This window comes from Rhinopithecus roxellana, chromosome 10, assembly GCF_007565055.1.
Source record: "Rhinopithecus roxellana isolate Shanxi Qingling chromosome 10, ASM756505v1, whole genome shotgun sequence".
NCBI lineage: Eukaryota > Metazoa > Chordata > Mammalia > Primates > Cercopithecidae > Rhinopithecus > Rhinopithecus roxellana.
This window is the reverse complement of record NC_044558.1, coordinates 20,225,988-20,246,262: the sequence shown is the minus strand read 5'-3', so window position 1 is coordinate 20,246,262 and position 20,275 is coordinate 20,225,988. Positions and strand designations below refer to the sequence as shown.

The following is a 20,275-nucleotide window of genomic DNA, read 5'->3' as shown; positions in this document are numbered from 1 at the left end:
GCTTAATCCCTTGTGTGGCTATTGGAGTCTCCAAAAAAATGTACCGATCAGTATAGGGGTCCTTATTGCTAGCTACAGTGTACTGAAATAGGTATTCTATCAAGAGGATTCTATTGCTATAAAGTGGTGCTTCTCCTCCACCTTCCTTCCTGTCAATGATGAAGCAACAACTCTTTAAAAGGGCAGAGGACTGAAGATGTGCAATAACTCTAGTCCCAGGCATGAAAAGTAACTTCAGTGAAAATATCCATTCAATGCTTATATGGACTAATATTGTGCTTTTCAATGTGGTTAACCCAAGAGAAAATTATGACACAGCATCTGCCTTTAAGCAGTTACTAAAGGAGGAATTACTAAGAGTTACTGAACTAGCTAGGACTCTTCTATACCTAACACTGCGGTGCAATCTTCTATATCACTATTAATACTACTACTGTGTCCTATTAGGATTATGGTCTCTGGAGCTGAACTGATTGCAGTCAAATCCCAGTTTCATTACTTACGAATTGTGTGACCTTGAGCAATTTATATGACTACTCAGGTTCAACCAGGGGACTCACAGTTTGCAAACTCTGAACTATTGGTTCTGACTCCAGCATTAACCTAGGGAGTGATGGTATATTATGGCTGTGTGACCTGTGCCTTGCTTTCCTCACATGGAAAATAAAGACCCATTTGGTTATTCAACTTAAAATATTTTGAACGCTTGCATTAGGTGTTGAGTAAATGCATTGAAGGAGAGATTAAAGTAATGGAACTTCCATTCTAGAGTTGGGAAAACATACAAATAACTAATGCAATCACAAGACTACACTGGGTAATCATAATTCTACACTGGTGAGAATGAAGAAGGGTCATGTTAGAGGAGTGACTGACGGAGAGGCCACTTTCAGTTAGGTGGTCAAGAAGGGCTTCACAGAGAGTGACATACAAACTGAGACCTGAATGACAAGAAGGAGCCAGTCTTGTGAAAATCTTGGGGCAGAGTATTCCAGTCAAAGTGAATACCATGTGTAAAGGTCACGAAATGGGAACAGGCTTGTTATATTCAAGAAAGCTAAAGAAAGGGCTGGGTGCAGTGGCTCATGTCTGTAATCCCAGCGCTTTGGGAGGCTGAGACAGGCAGATTACCTGAGGTCAGAAGTTCGAGACCAGTCTGGCCAATGTGGTGAAACCCCTGTCTGTACTAAAACTACAAAAATTAACCGGGCCTGGTGGTACACACCTACAATCCCAGCTACTTGAGAAGCTGAGGCAAGAGAATCGCCGGAACCTGGGAGGTGGAGGTTGCAGTGAGTTGAGATTGTGCCACTGTACTCCAGCCTAGGCAACAGAGCGAGGTTCCGTCAAATAAACAAACAAACAAACAAAAAAATAAATAAAGAAGGGCAGTTTGGTTGGAATGTGGTAAGCTGGAGAATAATGCTACTAGATAAGGCTGGAAAAGCAGGCAGAGAACAGAGGACAGATGCTGTTGCATATTATGGACCAGAATAAAAAGTTAATTTTTAAATTAGTAATCAGAGATAAAATTAGTATTTATTTTTGTTAAACTGGAGAGTAACATGATCCAATTTCCATTTTAAAAATGATTACTTTGGTTGCCTGGTGAGAATGGACTACAAGGGGGACAAGCAAGAAGACCAAGTTGAGAAACAATTGTATTAGTTGAGGAGAGATGTGATGGTAGCTTGGATTGTGGTGGTAGCTATAAAAATAGGGAGACAGGAATGAGTCCCAGATATGTATTGAAGGATGAGGTGATAGGACATACTGATGTCCTGGATGTGAGAAAAAGCTGAATAAAAGGTGACTCCTGTTGCTTTTGACTGAAGCAACTGGGTGAATCATGGTGCTATTAATTGAGAGAGAAGACTTGGAGATGAACAAAGATCATAGTACCTACCTCAGAGAATGCTGATGAGCACTTAGCACCAATACTGACATAGAGTAAGCACTCCATATATTTTCTCTTATTTCTACTTTTGCTGCCACCGCCACTGCTACTACTAGCTATAATTTTTTAGCTTTTATTATGTGAAAGCATTGTACTAATCCTTAGAATAACTCATGAGGTAGGTCATATTACTGAAGATGATAAAACTGATACTTATAGAAGTAAAGAACTTGCCCAAGGACACATGGGTAGTAAATGATGGAGCTGGGATTTGGACAGGTTTGACTCCAGAGCTCATACACATTATCAGTTTTCTCTACTGTCTTCTCAATTATTATCAGTTTTCACTGTTTTTTATAGTAATCTGTATTTGTATATTACAACAAATGAGATATGGTTATTTACATTAATTCTTGCCTATAAAATGTTCTGTGGTTCTGTGTGTTTTTAATTTCATCAGTGAACATTATTGTCTGGTGATAAGGATAGAATTTTATTAATTAAAGATGAATAACAGAGGGCAATGAAATAGAGATTCTGAGTTCATGAAAAATGATGATTAAGTTAAAGCAAGAATTTTCAGAGAACCAGACTTCTTGTTTTACCAAGTTTAAAATCCTTTGTGATCACTTTTCAGTTTACATATACAGAAGTGCTTAAGTTGTTTTCCACCAAAGAATAGAAATGAATTTTGAAGCATATATATCCTTAAATGGCTCTTTTTGTCTGTTTACTCTGACTTCAAAACCTCTAATATATAAGACTCATGATGAATCAATTAGAGAAACATATACATCAGTATATGACAAAGTGCTAGAATGAATATAATCAGGTGTCATAAATGTATGGTTATCTTTTCCAAAAACTCATTGCATGACACTACTTCCCTCCATTCACCTTAAAGTTGAAAATGTTCACAGTGGAACACAAATGAGATCTCATTCCTTCCTAACTACAGTTTTGTTTTGTTTTTGTTTGTTTTTAATAAAAGTGATGTTTTTCAGCCAATATCCTTTTAGCTCTTAGGTATTTATTATTCATTAAACAAATATTTATTGAGTACCTCCTGTGCAGAGGGTGCTAAGAAAAGCAAAAGTGAATGATAGGGCTCCAGACTTATAACAAGTCAAAAGGGGAGTTAGGACATGTATACATATCACAATCAAACAAGCATAACTCCCATGTGACTCATCATTAAATTGTATCCTAGAAAACATAGTCTAGCAACTAAACGTATTTTTTAAAGTCTGAGGATAGATTTACTGTAGTCTCTTAAAAAATATCAAAGATAAGCCCATGTGTAACTCACAGCAACAAAAATCATCTTTTCACATTACTGTCACTCCTAGTATCTCTTGTATATTTCAGCTGCCCAGAAACTTCTCTCATTGCTCCTCTCATTACCTGCTAAAAAACTCTTCCTGGAATGCATCCCCTACAAGTTTCTTCTCTTTTTGCCCTTTCTCATCCTCTAGCACTTTTTTCCTTTCGAGAAGCTTTTTTTTTGCCCTTTCCAATGTAATTTAATTAAACTAGCAGTGCTCCTTGCAATTCTTCAGCTCTTTCTGCCCATTACTCCTATTCTGCACAATAAAATCTCAGGAACTAACCTGCCATACCAAGGATCTTTGTAAAAGTTGTTGCATTTAAAAAGACTAATGCAGTGAAAAAGAGAATTATGTTTAGAAGGCAAGAAGAAGGGGAAAACTGCAAACACTAACTTGATGGCTTTTATTCCCTCATACATGAGGGAAAGTGATATGTGCTATAGGAAAGATGAAGTAATAGTACTGTAAGTAAGAAAAATAGCTTTTGTCTTATAGAATCGGGTTTGTTTGAGACGGCTCTTGAGGATCTAAACAGGTGGTAATAGTAGACGTCTTCCCAGGCAGATAAAACAATGTCCCAGGGCAAGGAGGTAGTAAAACATGGGCCATACACAGGGAAAAACAGGGAGGTAAATTTGGTCAGAACCTGGATTTATTGAGGTGTTTTTTTCCTGAGTATGAACCTAACAATACTTGCTTTATGAGGCCGGGCGCGGTGGCTCAAGCCTGTAATCCCAGCACTTTGGGAGGCCGAGTCGGGCGGATCACGAGGTCAGGAGATCGAGACCATCCTGGCTAACACGGTGAAACCCCGTCTCTACTAAAAACTATAAAAAACTAGCCGGGCGACGTGGCGGCGCCTGTAGTCCCAGCTACCCGGGAGGCTGAGACAGGAGAATGGCGTGAACCCGGGAGGCGGAGCTTGCAGTGAGCTGAGATCCGGCCACAGCACTCCAGCCTGGGTGACAGAGCGAGACTCCGTCTCAAAAAAAAAAAAAAAAAAAACTTGCTTTATGAAGGTTTCAGATGTTTTTGAAACATGATATTTTAGACATTGACCAATTCTTAGAAAAAAAGCTGAAAGACTCAACTAATTAGCACCTTAACTTCCAGTCAGGTAATAAGGCATGTTTTGCAGATGATGTTTCCACAGAGAAAATGTATATTTAAAGGAGGCAAATTCCCTTCTATGACCTGACCCTCATTAAAGAAAGGCAATGCTGCTGACTAAAGCATTGTTAGTCTTAGCATGTACTCCAACCAGTTTTCTCACAGGTGTTGATAAATTCACATGGAACCATCCCCACTCTCTCACCACAGTGAAGAGTGATTCAACTTGGTAAGATGGCTCATTAATATTTGTTGGATATAGTCTGTATCTATAAATATGAGACAGAGAAAAGCTAAGTGAGAGGGGTAATATATTTTTCCACCTTGGGGCCTTGATCACATTCAAGCAAGACCCAAGCCAATACTAATCTACACACTCCTTTCCAGACCAGATCTCGCTCTTCAACACTAAGGCAATATACACTTACCTGAATATAGAGATATAGTATATACACTTTTAGTTATTTAGTCCTGTTACCCTGATTCCCTGACAGTGCCTTCCCTTTACTTCCTACAAGGAAAGTGGCTTGACCATGTTTCATATTTACATTATTCTCTTTTACTCTTGAGCAAGAGATCTCTCTCTCCTCCTTTTAAGCTCAGTCTAAAGATTGCTACTTAAGCACCATGCACACTGTCCACACAGAGAGGAGGCTTTCCATACATGCTGATTATTGACTTACTGGCTGAAACCCTCAGATCAGTAGGGTCTGGAAGTTTTAAATTTGCTCACATGAATCATTTTTTAGTATATTGTTTTACCAATAGAAATAGATGACAGAAAGGCAATTTTGCGAGGTGACAGCCCAAATAATAATATTGAGAATGCCAGTATTTTACAGCAGGGTACAAAGTCACAGAAAATTCTGATTTTTAACCATTTAGGGAAGTTTCAATATTAGGTAATGTCACTATGTACACACTCTGCTCAACTTTTGACTTTGATCCCACTGACATGAAACAAAGATAAAAAAATAACTGCTATTTCTAAATAAAATATAGTTTAATTTTTTGTATTATGATACTTTAAGTTCTAGGGTACATGTGCATAACGTACAGGTTTGTTACATATGTATACTTGTGCCATGTTGGTGTGCTGCACCCATCAACTCGTCAGCACCCATCAGTTCATCATTTATATCAGGTATAAGTCCCAATGCAATCCCTCACCCCTCCCCCCTCCCCATGATAGGCCCCGGTGTGTGATGTTCCCCTTCCCGAGTCCAGGTGATCTCATTGTTCAGTTCCCACCTATGAGTGAGAAAATGCGGTGTTTGGTTTTCTGTTCTTGTGATAGTTTGCTAAGAATGATGGTTTCCAGCTGCATCCATGTCCCTACAAGGGACACAAACTCATCCTTTTTTATGGCTGCATAGTATTCCATGGTGTATATGTGCCACATTTTCTTAATCCAGTCTTTCACAGATGGACATGTGCGGTGATTCCAAGTCTTTGCTATTGTGAATAGTGCCGCAATAAACATACGTGTGCATGTGGCTTTATAGCAGCATGATTTATAATCCTTTGGGTATATACCCAGTAGTGGGATGGCTGGGTCATATGTTACGTCTAGTTCTAGATCCTTGAGAAATCGCCATACTGTTTTCCATAATGGTTGAACTAGTTTACAATCCCACCAACAGTGTAAAAGTGTTCCTATTTCTCCACATCCTCTCCAACACATGTTGTTTCCTGACTTTTTAATGATTGCCATTCTAACTGGTGTGAGATGGTATCTCATTGTGGTTTTGATTTGCATTTCTCTGATGGTGAGTGATGATGAGCATTTTTTCATGTGTCTGTTGGCTGTATGAATGTCTTCTTTGGAGAAATGTCTGTTCATATCCTTTGCCCACTTTTTGATGGGGTTGTTTGTTTTTTTCTTGTATATTTGTTTGAGTTCTTTGCAGATTCTGGATATTAGCCCTTTGTCGGATGAGTAGATTGCAAAAATTTTCTCACATTCTGTAGGTTGCCTGTTCACTCTGATGGTAGTTTCTTTTGCTGTGCAGAAGCTCTTTAGTTTAATTAGATCCCATTTGTCAATTTTGGCTTTTGCTGCCATTGCTTTTGGTGTTTTAGACATGAAGTCCTTGCCCATGCCTATGTCCTGAATGGTACTACCTAGGTTTTCTTCTAGGGTTTTTATGGTATTAGGTCTAACATTCAAGTCTCTAATCCATCTTGAATTAATCTTCGTATAAGGAGTAAGGAAAAGATCCAGTTTCAGCTTTCTACTTATGGCTAGCCAATTTTCCCAGCACCATTTATTAAATAGGGAATCCTTTCCCCATTTCTTGTTTCTCTCAGGCTTGTCAAAGATCAGATGGCTGTAGATGTGTGGTATTATTTCTGAGGACTCTGTTCTGTTCCATTGGTCTATATCTCTGTTTTGGTACCAGTACCATGCTGTTTTGGTTACTGTAGCCTTGTAGTATAGTTTGAAGTCAGGTAGCGTGATGCCTCCAGCTTTGTCCTTTTGACTTAGGATTGTCTTGGCAATGCGGGCTCTTTTTTGGTTCCATATGAACTTTAAAGCAGTTTTGTCCAATTCTGTGAAGAAACTCATTGGTAGCTTGATGGGGATGACATTGAATCTATAAATAACCTTGGGCAGTATTGCCATTTTCACGATATTGATTCTTCCTATCCATGAGCATGGTATGTTCTTCCATTTGTTTGTGTCCTCTTTGATTTCACTTAGCAGTGGTTTGTAGTTCTCCTTGAAGAGGTCCTTTACATCCCTTGTAAGTTGGATTCCTAGGTATTTTATTCTCTTTGAAGCAATTGTGAATGGAGTTCATTCCTGATTTGGCTCTCTGTTTGTCTCTTACTGGTGTATAAGAATGCGTGTGATTTTTGCACATTAATTTTGTATCCTGAGACTTTGCTGAAGTTGCTTATCAGCTTAAGGAGATTTTGGGCTGAGACAATGGGGTTTTCTAAATAGACAATCATGTCATCTGCAAACAGGGACAATTTGACTTCTTCTTTTCCTAACTGAATACCCTTTATTTCTTTCTCTTGCCTGATTGCCCTAGCCAGAACTTCCAACACTATGTTGAATAGGAGTGGTGAGAGAGGGCATCCCTGTCTTGTGCCAGTTTTCAAAGGGAATTTTTCCAGTTTTTGCCCATTCAGTATGATATTGGCTGTGGGTTTGTCATAAATAGCTCTTATTATTTTGAGGTACGTTCCATCAATACCGAATTTATTGAGCGTTTTTAGCACGAAGCGCTGTTCATTTTTGTCAAAAGCCTTTTCTGCATCTATTGAGATAATCCTGTGGTTCTTGTCTTTGGCTCTGTTTATATGCTGGATTACGTTTATTGATTTGCGAATGTTGAACCAGCCTTGCATCCCAGGGATGAAGCCCACTTGATCATGGTGGTTAAGCTTTTTGATGTGCTGCTGAATCCAGTTTGCTAGTATTTTATTAAGGATTTTTGCATCGAAGTTCATCAGGGATATTGGTCTAAAATTCTCTTTTTTGTTGTATCTCTGCCAGGCTTTGGTATCAGGATGATTTTGTCCTCATAAAAAGAGTTAGGGAGGATTCCCTCTTTTTCAATTGATTGGAATAGTTTCAGAAGGAATGGTACCAGCTCCTCCTTGTACCTCTGGTAGAATTCAGCTGTGAATCCATCTGGTCCTGGACTTTTTTTGGTGGGTAGGCTATTAATTGTTGCCTCAATTTCAGAGCCTGCTATTGGTCTACTCAGGGATTCCACTTCTTCCTGGTTTAGTCTTGGAAGAGTGTAAGTGTCCAGGAAATTATCTATTTCTTCTAGATTTTCTAGTTGATTTGCGTAGAGGTGTTTATAGTATTCTCTGATGGTAGTTTGTATTTCTGTGGGGTCCGTGGTGATATCCCCTTTATCATTTTTTATTGCATCTATTTGATTCCTCTCTCTTTTCTTCTTTATTAGTCTTGCTAGCAGTCTGTCAATTTTGTTGATCTTTTCAAAAAACCATCTCTTGGATTCATTGATTTTTTGGAGGGTTTTTTGTGTCTCTATCTCCTTCAGTTCTGCTCTGATCTTAGTTATTTCTTGCCTTCTGCTAGCTTTTGAATGTGTTTGCTCTTGCCTCTCTAGTTCTTTTAATTGTGATGTTAGAGTGTCAATTTTAGATCTTTCCTGCTTTCTCTTGTGGGCATTTAGTGCTATAAATTTCCCTCTACACACTGCTTTAAATGTGTCCCAGAGATTCTGGTATGTTGTATCTTTGTTCTCATTGGTTTCAAAGAACATCTTTATTTCTGCCTTCATTTCATTATGTACCCAGTAGTCATTCAGGAGCAGGTTGTTCAGTTTCCATGTAGTTGAGCGGTTTTGATTGAGTTTCTTAGTCCTGAGTTGTAGTTTGATTGCCCTGTGGTCTGAGAGACAGTTTGTTATAATTTCTGTTCTTTTACATTTGCTGAGGAGTGCTTTACTTCCAATTATGTGGTCAATTTTGGAATAAGTGCGATGTGGTGCTGAGAAGAATGTATATTCTGTTGATTTGGGGTGGAGAGTTTTATAGATGTCAATTAGGTCCGCTTGGTGCAGAGATGAGTTCAATTCCTGGATATCCTTGTTAACTTTCTGTCTCGTTGATCTGTCTAATGTTGACAGTGGAGTGTTGCAGTCTCCCATTATTATTGTATGGGAGTCTAAGTCTCTTTGTAAGTTTCTAAGGACTTGCTTTATGAATCTGGGAGCACCTGTATTGGGTGCATATATATTTAGGATAGTTAGCTCTTCCTGTTGAATTGATCCCTTTACCATTATGTAATGGCCTTCTTTGCCTCTTTTGATCTTTGATGGTTTAAATTCTGTTTTATCAGAGACTAGGATTGCAACCCCTGCTTTTTTTTTTTGTTCTCCATTTGCTTGGTAGATCTTCCTCCATCCCTTTATTTAGAGCTTATATATGTCTCTGCATGTGAGATGGGTCTCCTGAATACTGCAGACTGATGGGTCTTGACTCTTTATCCAGTTTGCCAGTCTGTGTCTTTTAATTGGAGCATTTAGTCCATTTTCATTTAAGGTTAATATTGTTATGTGTGAACTTGATCCAGCCATTATGATATTAACTGGTTATTTTGCTCATTAGTTGATGCAGTTCCTTCCTAGCCTCGATGGTCTTTACATTTTTGCATGTTTTTGCAATGGCTGGTACTGGTTGTTCCTTTCCATGTTTAGGGCTTCCTTCAGGGTCTCTTGTAAGGCAGGCGTGGTTGTGACAAAATCTCTAAGCATTTGGTTATCTGTAAAGGATTTTATTTCTCCTTCACTGATGAAACTTAGTTTGGCTGGATATGAAATTCTGGGTTGAAAATTCTTTTCTTTAAGAACGTTGAATATTGGCCCCCACTCTCTTCTGGCTTGTAGAGTTTCTGCCGAGAGATCTGCTGCTAGTCTGATGGGCTTCCCTTTGTGGGTAACCCCACCTTTCTCTCTGGCTGCCCTTAAGATTCTTTCCTTCATTTCAACTTTGGTGAATCTGGCAATTATGTGTCTTGGAGTTGCTCTTCTGGAGGAGTATCTTTGTGGCTTTCTCTGTATTTCCTGAATTTGAATGTTGTCCTGCCCTACTAGGTTGGGGAAGTTCTCCTGGATGATATCCTGAAGAGTGTTTTCCAACTTGGTTCCATTTTCCCCCTCACTTTCAGGCACCCCAATCAGAGGTAGATTTGGTCTTTTTACATAATCCCATACCTCTTGCAGGCTTTGTTCATTTCTTTTTCTTCTTTTTCCTTTTGGTTTCTCTTCTCGCTTCATTTCATTCATTTGATCCTCCATCACTGATACTCTTTCTTCCAGTTGATCGAGTCGGTTACTGAAGCTTATGCATTTGTCACGTATTTCTTGTGTCACGGTTTTCATCTCCGTCATTTCGTTTATGACCTTCTCTGCATTAATTATTCTAGCTATCAATTCTTCCACTCTTTTTTCAAGATTTTTAGTTTCTTTGCACTGGGTACGTAATTCCTCCTTTAGCTCTGAGAAGTTTGATGGACTGAAGCCTTCTTCTCTCATTTCGTCAAAGTCATTCTCTGACCAGCTTTGATCCATTGCTGGTGATGAGCTGCGCTCCTTTGCAGGGGGAGATACGCTCTTATTTCTTGAATTTCCAGCTTTTCTGCCCTTCTTCTTCCCCATCTTCATGGTTTTATCTGCCTCTGGTCTTTGATGATGGTGACGTATTGATGGGGTTTTGGTATAGGTGTTCTTCCTGTTTGATAGTTTTCCTTCTAATAGTCAGGACCCTCAGCTGTAGGTCTGTTGGAGATTGCTTGAGGTCCACTCCAGACCCTGTTTGCCTGGGTATCAGCAGCAGAGGTTGCAGAAGATAGAATATTCCTGAACAGCGAGTGTACCTGTCTGATTCTTACTTTGGAAGCTTCCTCTCAGGTGTGTACTCCACCCTGTGAGGTGTGGGGTGTCAGACTGCCCCTAGTGGGGGATGTCTCCCAGTTAGGCTACTCAGGGGTGAGGGACCCACTTGAGCAGGCAGTCTGTCCGTTCTCAGATCTCAACCTCCGTGTTGGGAGATCCACTGCTCTCTTCAAAGCTGTCAGACAGAGTCGTTTGCGTCTGCAAAGGTTTCTGCTGCTTTTGTTGTTGTTGTTGTTAACTGTGCCCTGTCCCCAGAAGTGGAGTCTACAGAGACAGGCAGGTTTCCGTGAGCTGCTGTGAGCTCCACCCAGTTCGAGCTTCCCAGCGGCTTTGTTTACCTACTTAAGCCTCAGCAATGGCGGGTGCCCCTCCCCCAGCCTCGCTGCTGCCTTTTCGGTTAGATAGCAGACTGCTGTGTTAGCAATGAGGGAGGCTCCATGGGCATGGGACCCTCCCGGCCAGGTGTGGGATATGTTCTCCTGGTGTGCCCTTTTGCTTAAAGTGCAGTATTGGGGTGGGAGTTACCCGATTTTCCAGGTGTTGTGTGTCTCAGTTCCCCTGGCTAGGAAAAGGGATTCCCTTCCCCCTTGCACTTCCCAGGTGAGGTGATGCCTCGCCCTGCTTCAGCTCTCGGTGGTCGGGCTGCAGCAACTGACCAGCACCGATTGTCTGGCACTCCCTAGTGAGATGACCCCAGTACCTCACTTAAAAGTGCAGAAATCACCGGTCTTCTGTGTCACTCACGCTGGGAGTTGGAGACTGGAGCTGTTCCTATTCGGCCATCTTCAAAATATAGTTTAATTTTACTTTCCATTATTTTAGAGACAGGTATAGCCAAGTTTGACTTGCTGGCAAGTGGACGGGTGATCAGAAAAAAAGAGGTCAATGAAAGCTTCCCTGGTTTTTGCCTTTCACCACTTTGCTTGTGTTATCTCAAATGCCAAGCCCAGAGAGGACCATTACAGCTTTTCTAGAGGTAAAACTCACTATTTTTGACCAAGTCATTGGTCCCCATGAAATATCCATCCCCTTCTCTCACCCGTCAGAGCGGGGCCTTTCTCCCAGCAGCATTGTTTTTAAAGCTGTCTTCCTCTGTAATTGCCCATCTCACTAAGCATGCTTGCCCAAGGGCTCAAAGGTCAGGTGAGATTGCTTCTGCTGGGTTTGTAGAGGATATTCAGTATGGAAGTATAAATAATTTTTATGTATTAAAACCTTTACTCTGGACTTACAGAGAAAAAAACTTTAATATGCATAACACAGGAAATCATGAAAATGTTAATATCTTTCCATAATCCTACCAAATATAAAACCCAAATCCAAGCAAACTGATTCAATGTTTTGCTGAAAAAAAATAGTTATGAAAACAATTTGTAGGACCAGAGAGATAGGTGTCTGGTCCCCTTCCTGGAATTATTCACCTTCATTTCTAGTGCCCCCTCCTAGGGTCCCACTGCTCTCCCCTTTGATTTTCTTTCAGTTGGGCCCTATCCCAATCGTGTTTTTTTATGCAACTTGATGATCCTTTCCTCCCTCTCCTCCAGTCTCCACCCCATCCCCGAAGTTATTCCTAAAGGTACCACTGTCCCACCTCCACCCCAACCTTCTGTCCTTACCCTCAGATGCCTTGTCTAACAGACACAAAGGCAGGAAACTCCCTGGGTTCCTACACAGTGTCTGCTCTCCTTTTCCCTTCTGTTCCAGAGGAAGAAGTGGCCTTTCCAAACTCATCCACCCAGTAAATTAACTTCTTTGTATTGTTTTGTATTTCTGTGAACACTGCATTATTTTACTTTCACAAAACACAAGAATATAAGGAAGTAAAGGCCCTCTATCTCATGCTCCCTACTCTACCTCACTCCACCCTATGCCCTAACGTCCCACTGCCTACCATCATTTGACCCCTGAGCCTACCCTCCCTAGGTAACTCATAACGATTTTGCCCTCTAGTGGACATCTGGCAATATCTGGAGAGATTTTTCGTTGTCACAATTTGGGTGGGGTGGGAAGATGGGCACTACTGGCATCCAGTTAGTTGAGGCTAGGGATTTTGCTAAACAACCTACAATGCACAGGATGGCCCCCAGAAATAAAAAAAAAACCTATGGCCCCAAATGTCAAGAGTGCCAATGTTGGGAAACCCTGCCCTAGAAGGATATAAACAAGTCCAAGAACATTTTTGATAAGTACAAACTCTTTAATAACTAGTTAGGGAACTGGCCCCAAATCCTGAATGACTGTGATAGATTCAACGGGAAACAACCTAATGTCACATCTCGCTGCTACAGAGATGTCCCAGGGCCATGACAGCTTCTTAGTCACTAGGTCCACAGGCCCCAGGTGATGTCCAAGTCTCCTCCATTTGTGTCTCAGTCTAGTTCAGGTCTAACTCCTCTCCATCCTTCCACCTGTGAGCTAAAACGTACATGTACCCCCGATCAACACAGCTTACAGTCATCAAAGGGATAGAAGGAGACCAACCTGCCACTCACCTTTTGAACCCACCCACTCTTATCCTCCCCCACCTTACCCTTCCCTCTGAAAGTTGATTTCCCACTGGAATATGTTTCTGTTATGTTTTACATTTCTAAATTCACTAAGAGCTTTGTAGCTAGAGTTCCCTCCTACATTTATCGTGGTGGTGGATTGGAAGATAAATTCCCTCAGGATGATGGCACCATGCTTTCGCCCATGGTCTAAACCAGGAAACCCTCTGAGCGCTATCAGTTGCTGACTCATCTCCTTGGCAGTGGCAGGAGTTCTCTGTTCAAATCTGACTGTCCCTGGTTCTGCTCACTGGGGATTGAGGAGGATTCTCCTGTCATGAGGGCTGTAGAGTCATAGCAGTCCTCACCTGGAGCTGGTGCTGGCATCCTCTGTATGTAGCCCTGAAGTATTCCCTCAGGAGTAGCAAAGCACTGTCATGTCGATTTGAGTCAACCATAAACTTGAGGTTAACTCCAGGCCTGTTTTGATTGTTTATCATGATATAACTCACTCAGAACATGAATGAACTTTCTATCCAGTTCATTCCCAGAGACTCCTGGAATGCAGGAATCTCCACTACTCAGCATACCCTGACGCAACTCCCCAGCTGGTTTGAACATATTATTTGATGGTCTCTTATTTGCAACTGCTCTCCTGGTGCCAATTTCTGACATAAAAATAATCTGATGGGGAGGCGCCAAGATGACCGAATAGGAACAGCTCTGGTCTATAGCTTCCAGAGAGAACAATGAAGAAGGCAGATGATTTCTGCATTTCTAACTGAGATATCCAGTTCATCTCAATGGGACTGGTTAGGCAGTGGGTCCAACCCATGGAGAGCGAGCAGAAGCAGGGTGAGGCGTCACTTCACCCAGGAAGTGCAAGAGGCCAGGGATCTCACTCCTCAAGCCAAGGGAAGCTGTGACGGACAGTGCTACCCAGCTGGGTTACTCTGCTTTTCCCACGGTTTTTGTAATCTGCAGATCAGGAGATTTCCCTTGTGTGCCTACACCACCAGGGCCCTGGGTTTTGAGCACAAATCTGGGCAGCTGTTTGGGCAGACACTGAGCTAGCTGCAGGAGTATTTTTTCAAACCCCAGTGGCACCAGGAACCCAAGCAAGACAGAACCGCTCACTCCCCTGGAAAGGGGGCTGAAGCCAGGAGCCAAGTGGTCTCGCTCAGCAGGTCCCACTCCCATGGAGCCCAGCAAGCTAAGAACCACTGGCTTGAAATTCTCACTGCCAGCACAGCAGTCTGAAGTCAACCTGGGACGGTCAAATTTGGTTGGGGGAGGGGTGTCCGCCATTACTGAAGCTTTAGTAGGCGGTTTTCCCCTGACAGTGCTAAGGAGGCTGGGATGTATGGACTGGGCTAATTCACCACAGTGTGGCAAAGCGGCTGTGGAGAGGTTGCTCCTCTAGATTCCTCCTCACTGGGCAGGGCATCTCTGAAGGAAAAGTAAAAGCCCCTGTCAGGGGCTTACAGATAAAACCCCCATCTCCCTGGGACAGAGCACCTGGAAGAAAGGGTGGCTGTGAGTGCAGCTTCAGCAGACTTAATCATTCCTGCCTGCTGGATCTGAAGAGAGCAAATGATCCTGACAAGAGGGACTCTCCCAGCACAGCACACTAGCTCTGCTAAGGAACAGACTGCCTCTTCAAGTGGGTCCTGGACCCCCATGCCTTCTGACTGGGAGAAACCTCCTAACAAGGGTTGACAGGTCATACAGGAGAGCTCCAGCTGGCATCAGGCTGGTACCCTTCGGGGATGAAGCCTCCAGAGGAAGGAGCAGGCAGCAATTTTTGCTGTTCTGCAGCCTCCACTGGTGATACCCAGGTGAAAAGGGTCTGGAGTGGACCTGCAGCAAACAGCAGCAGACCTACAGAAGAGGGACCTGACTGTTAGAAGAAAAACAAACTAACAGAAACCAACAACATCAACATCAGCATCAGGGAGCCCCACACAAACACCCCATCCAAAGGTTATCAACCCCCAAAATTAAACATGGATAAATCCATGGAGATGAGGAAAAATCAGCGCAAAAACGCTGAAAATTCCAAAAGCCAGAATGCCTCTTCTCCAAGTGATTGCCACTCCTCTCCAGCAAGGGCACAAAACTGGATGGACAATGAGATTGACAAATTGACAGAAGTAGGCTTCACAAGGTGGGTAATAACAAACTCCGCTGAGCAAAAGGAGCATGTTCTAACCCAATGCAAATAAGCTAAGAACCTGATAAATGTTACAGAAACTGCTAACTGGAATAACCAGTTTAGAGAGGAACATAAATGACCTGATGGAGCTGAAAAACACAGCACAAGAACTTTGTGAAGCATACACAAGTATCAATAGCCAAATTGATCAAGCAGAAGAAAGGATATGAGAGATTGAAGATCAACTTACTGAAATAAGGCATGGAGACAAGATTAGAGAAAAAAGAATGAAAAGGAACAAGCAAAGCCTCCAACAAATATGGGACTATGTGAAAAGACTAAACTCACGATTGAGATTGATTGATGTACCTGAAAGTGATGGGGAGAATGGAACCAAGTTGGAAAACACACTTCAGGACATTATCCAGGAGAACCTCCCCAACCTAGCAAGACAGGCCAACATTCAAATTCAGGAAATACAGAGAACACCACTAAGATGCTCTTCGAGAAGAGCAACCACAAGACACATAATTTTCAGATTCTCCAAGGATGAAACAGAAAAAAATGGTAAGGGCAGCCAGAAAGAAAGGTCAGGTTACCTACAAAGGAAAGCCCATCAGACTAACAGCAGATCTCTTTGCAGAAACCCTACAAGCCAGAAGAGAGTGAGGGCCAATATTCAACACTCTTAAAGAAAATAATTTTCAACCTAAAATTTCATATCCAGCCAAGCTAAGATTCATAAGTGAAGGAGAAGTAAAATCCTTTACAGACAAGCAAGTGCTGAGGGATTTTGTCAACACCAGGCCCTGCCTTGCAAGAGATCCTGAAGGAAGTACTAAATATGGAAAAGAAAACTGGTATCAGCCACTGCAAAAACACACCAAAATATAAAGATCAATGACACTATGAAGAAACTGCACCAACTGATGTGCAAAATAACCAGACAACATCATCATGACAGGATCAAATTCATACATAACAATACTAAACTTAAATGTAAATGGGCTAAATGCCCCAATTAAAAGACATAGACTGGCAAACTAGATAGAGTCAAGACCCATCAGTATGCTGTATTCAGGAGACCCATCTCATGTGCAAAGACACACATAGGCTCAAAATAAAGGGATGGAGGAATACTTACCAAGCAAATGGAAAACAAAAAGAAGCAAGGGTTGCCATCCTAGTCTCCGATAAAACAGAGTTTAAACTAATAAAGATAAAAGAAAGACAAAGAAGGGCATTACATAACGGTAAAGGGATCAATGCAACAAGAAGAGGTAACTATCCTAAATATATATGCACCCAATACAGGAGCACACAGATTATTGAAACAAGTTCTTAAAGACCTACAAAGAGACTTAGACTTCCACACAGTAATAGTGGGAGACATTAACACTCCACTGTCAATATTAGACAGATCAGTAAGACAGAAAATTAACAAAGACATTCAGAAATTGAACTCAGCTCTGAACCAAGTGGACCTAAGAGACATCTACAGAACTGTCCACCCCAAATCAACAGAATATACATTCTTCTCAGTGCCACATAGCACCTATTTTAAAGCTAACTACATAATTAGTAGTACAACACTCCTTAGCAAATGCAAAAGAATGGAAATCATAACAGTCTCTTGGACCACAGTGCTATCAAATTAGAACTCAGGGTTAAGAAACTCACTCAAAACCGCACAACTACATGGAAATTGAACAACCTGCTCCTGAATGACTACTGGGTAAATAACAAAATTAAGGCAGAAATGAAGAAGTTCTTTGAAACCAATGAGAACAAAGATACAATGTACCAGAATCTCTGGGACACAGCTGAAGCATTGTTAAGAGGGAAATTTGTAGCACTAAATGCTCACAACAGAAAGCTGGAAAGATCTCAGATTGACACACTAACATCACAATTAAAAGAACTAGACAAGCAAGAGCAAACAAATTCAAAAGCTAGCAGAAGACAAGAAATAACTAAGATCAGAGCAGAACTGAAGGAGATAGAGACACGAAAAACCCTTCAAAAAATCAATGAATCCAGGAGCTGGTTGTTTGAAAGGATTAACAAAACAGATGGACCACTAGCTGGACTAATAAAGAAGAAAAGAGAAGAATCAAGAAGACACAATAAAAAATGATAAAGGGGATATTACCACTGAAACCACAGAAATGCAAACTATCATCAGAGAATACTATAAACACCTCTATGCAAATAAACTAGAAAATCTAGAAGAAATGGATAAATTCCTGGACTCTTACAGTCTCCCAAGACTAAACCAGGAAGAAGTTGAATCCCTAAATAGACCAGTAACAAGTTCTGAAATTGAGGCAGTAATTAATAGTCTACCAACCAAAAAAAAGCCTAGGACCAGACGGATTCACACCTAATTCTACCAGAGGTACAAAGAGGAGCTGGTACCATTTCTTCTGCAACTATTCCAATCAATAGATAAAGAGGGAACCCCCCTAACTCATTTTGTGAGGCCAGCATCATCCTGATACCAAAACCTGGCAGAGACACAACAAAAAGAGAAAATTTCAGGCCAATATCCCTGAAGAACATCAATGTGAAAATCCTCAACAAAATACTGGCAAACCAAATCCAGCAGCACATCAAAAAGCTTATGTACCAAGATCAAGTCGGCTTTATCCCTGGGATGCAAGCCTGGTTCAACATATGCAAATCAATAAATGTAATCCATCACATGAACAGAACTAATGACAAAAACCACATAATTATCTTAATATATGCAGAAAAGGCCTTCAATAAAATTCAACACCCCTTCATGATAAAAACTCTCAATAAACTAAGTGGTGATGGAACATATCTCAAAATAATAAGAGCTATTTATGACAAACCCAGAACCAATATCATACTGTATGGGCAAAAGCTAGAAGCATTCCCTTTGAAAACTCGCATAAGACAAGGATGCTCTTTCACCACCCCTATTCAACATAGTGTTGGAAGTTGTGGCCAGGACAATCAGGCAAGAGAAAGAAATAAAGGGCATTCTAATAGAAAGAGAGGAAGTCAAATTGTCTCTGCAGACGACATGATTGTACATTTAGAAAACCTCATCGTCTCAGCCCAAAAACTCCTTAAGCTGATAAGCAACTTTAGCAAAGTCTGAGGATATAAAAGCAACGTGGAAAAATCACAAGCATTCCTATATACCAACAATAGTCAAGCAGAGAGCCAAATCATGAGTGAAATCCCATTCACAATTACTACAAAGAGAATAAAATACCTAGGAATACAACGTACAAGGGGCATCTTCAAGGAGATCTACAAACCACTGCTCAAGAAAATAAGAGAGTACACAAATGGAAAAACATTCCGTGCTCATGGATAGGAAGAATCAATATCATGAAAGTGGCCATACTGCCCAAAGTAATTTATAGATTCAGTGCTATTCCCATCAAGCTACCAGTTACTTTCTTCACTGAATTAGAAAAAAAAAAAACTACTTTAAATTTCATATGGAACCAAAAAAAGAGGGTGTATAGCCAAGACAATCCTAAGCAAAAAGAACAAAACTGGAGGCATCACACTACCTGACTTCAAACTATGCTACAAGGCTACAGTAACAAAAACAGCATGGTACTGGTACCAAAACAGATATATAGACCAGTGGAATGAAACGGAGACCTTAGAAATAACAGCACACATCTACAACCATCTGATCTTTGACAAACCTCACAAAAACAAGCAATGGAGAAAGAATTTCCTATTTAATAAATGGTGCTGGGAAAACTGGATAGCCATATGCACAAAGCTGAAACTAGTTCCCTTCCTTACACCTTATACAAAAATTAACTCAAGATAGATTGAAGACTTAAATGTAAAACCTAAAACCATAAAAATCCCTAGAAGAAAACCTAGGCAATACCATTCAGGACATAGGCGTGGGCAAAGACTTCATGACTATAAACACCAAAAGCAATTGCAACAAAAGCCAAAACTGACAAATGGGATCCAATCAAACTAAAGAGTTTCTGTACAGCGAAGAAAGTATCATCTGAGAGAAAAGGCAACCTACAGAATAAGAGAATATTTTTGCAAGCTACCCATCTGACAAAGGTCTAATATAGAATCTATAAGGAACTTAAACAAATTTACATGAAAAAAAAACCCATCATTAAGTGAGCGAAGGATATGAACAGACACTTCTCAAGAGAAGACATTTATGCAACCAACAAACATATGAAAAAAAGCTCATCATCACTGGTCATTAGAGAAATGCAAATCAAAACCACAGTGAAATACCATCTCATGCCAGTTAGAATGGATATTACTAAAAAGTCAGGAAACAACAGATGCTGGAGAGGATGTGGAGAAATAGGAACGTTTTTACTCTGTTGGTGGGAGTGTAAATTAGTTCAACCATTGTGGAAGACAGTGTGGCAATTCCTCAAGGATCTAGTACCAGAAATACCATTTGACCTAGCAGTCCCATTACTGCATGTATACCCAAAGGATTATAAATCATTCTACTATAAAGACACATGCACACATATGTTTACTGCAGCACTATTTACAATAGCAAAGACTTGGAACCAACCCAAATGCCCATCAATGATACACTGGATAAAGAAAATGTGGCACATATACACCATGGAATACTATGCAGCCATAAAAGGAATGAGTTTATATTCTTTGCAGGGACATAGATGAAGCTGGAAGCCATCATTCTCAGCAAACTAACAAAGGAACAGAAAACCAAACACCGCATATTCTCACTCATAAGTGTGAACTGAACAATGAAAACACATGGACACAGGGAGGAGGACATCACACACTGGGGACTGTCAGGGGATGGGGTGTGAGGAGAGGGAGAACTTTAGGACAAATACTTAACACATGCAGAGCTTAAAACCTAGATGACGGGTTGATAAGTGCAGCAAACCACCATG

The 20,275-nt window shown here is 40.9% G+C and overlaps 1 protein-coding gene across 1 annotated transcript in view; it reads left to right on the top strand.

Moving 5' to 3' along the window:
- The window catches only part of IL1RAPL2 (interleukin 1 receptor accessory protein like 2), a 660,683-nt gene that overhangs the window by 14,858 nt on the left and 625,550 nt on the right, over positions 1-20,275 (top strand). The gene's annotated exons all lie outside the window — the stretch shown is intronic.